Raw genomic sequence first — 1420 nt, 5'->3', positions numbered from 1 at the left:
ATAATGTATATCTAACGTTAGCTAAAATGTGCTATTATATTAGGAACTGTGGTAAAACAGTGAATCATATGTTCATGGTTGGATGGTAATCTGGTAGAACCTCTGTAGGGGGCAATTTAGTAATATCTAAAAAAATTATAAATGGACATAGCACAGGTGTGAACTGACGTGTGAAACATTATTTATAAATCCAAATAAATGTAAATGTCCATCAGTAGGTATCAAAATAAGCCATTCATAGGAGCACCTGCCATAAAAAAGAATGGAGGTGCTCTTTACGTAACATCATGGAATAACTTCTAAGATACATTATTAAGTAGAAAAGCAAAGAACAATGTGTATAACGCAGTATCATTTTATGTAAACAAAGGAGTGAATTAAGACTATTTACCCATAGAATGTATCTAAAAGAATACACACAAATCATACAGCTGATTAATTTCCCATGGGGAGAGGAGTTTATGTGAGTGAGGGTCAAGTGTGAGACCAGAAAAAATTTTTGAATATTTTTTCTACCTTTACATTTTTGAACCCCGTGAGTATAATATATATTGAAAACATTAAAATCAGAAAACTATAAAAACTGAAAATTCAATTAAATTTTAGATAAAAGTGATAGCATTAGCCGCCTATAGAGTAAAATATGAGAGCGGTGACAGGTGATGTAGGAAGGAGACATTTATTTTTACAGTATATACTTTGATATATTTTGAAATTTTTCTTCTGTGTATTTCATGTCTATTAATATTTCTTATGAATAATCAATGAGAGACATTTTTAAGAACACTAAATGGAATAAATCTCTTTGGAAACACAAATGATTAGGATTATACTTCTTAAATGAATTTAAATTAAGTTCCTATATAGAAAGAGAGGGATAATTTCCCTGGCATAAGAATTTGATATCTCAGGAGAGTCAAGAATGACACAGAAACTATATATACATTATCTAGAAGAAAATCAAGACAACTTGAGCAAGAAGTAGATGAGGGATTGAGTTTTTCTGACCCATGCCTGGCAAATAATTTTTAATTGTTTCAAACTAGATAAACTAGAAAATAATGTCAGCCCTTCCCAACAACAATTTAATCTCCTGTTATTTTAAACACATTTTAAATTCAAGGAATAAAGTTTAACTAATTCTTGCTTAAGCTAAGAAAAAATAATTTACAAAATGTCTTGAGTTAGGCTTCATAAAATCAGGATTCAAGCTGGCACCATTCCTTTATCAGCTGTATGACTTTTTTTCTCTTCTCTTTTCTGCCCATGTCTGACTTTCTACAAATATAGCACACACCATGCCTCCGCATGGTCACTATAAACACATTGCCAGATATTGGATTTATACAACCTGCATTCTGATTTAGTTGCCCATAGAAAACCGAGTTTTTTGGTGGTCCAATTTATGGGTGTTATAGAT

The 1420-nt window shown here is 31.2% G+C and overlaps 1 pseudogene; it reads left to right on the top strand.

Moving 5' to 3' along the window:
* Positions 1-1420, top strand: part of LOC105816698 — a 13393-nt pseudogene that overhangs the window by 9937 nt on the left and 2036 nt on the right.

The sequence above is a fragment of the Propithecus coquereli genome, unplaced genomic scaffold (genome assembly GCF_000956105.1).
Source record: "Propithecus coquereli isolate 6110/MARCELLA unplaced genomic scaffold, Pcoq_1.0 Scaffold382, whole genome shotgun sequence".
Classification (NCBI taxonomy): domain Eukaryota; kingdom Metazoa; phylum Chordata; class Mammalia; order Primates; family Indriidae; genus Propithecus; species Propithecus coquereli.
This window is presented reverse-complemented; position numbering and strand designations above follow the sequence as displayed.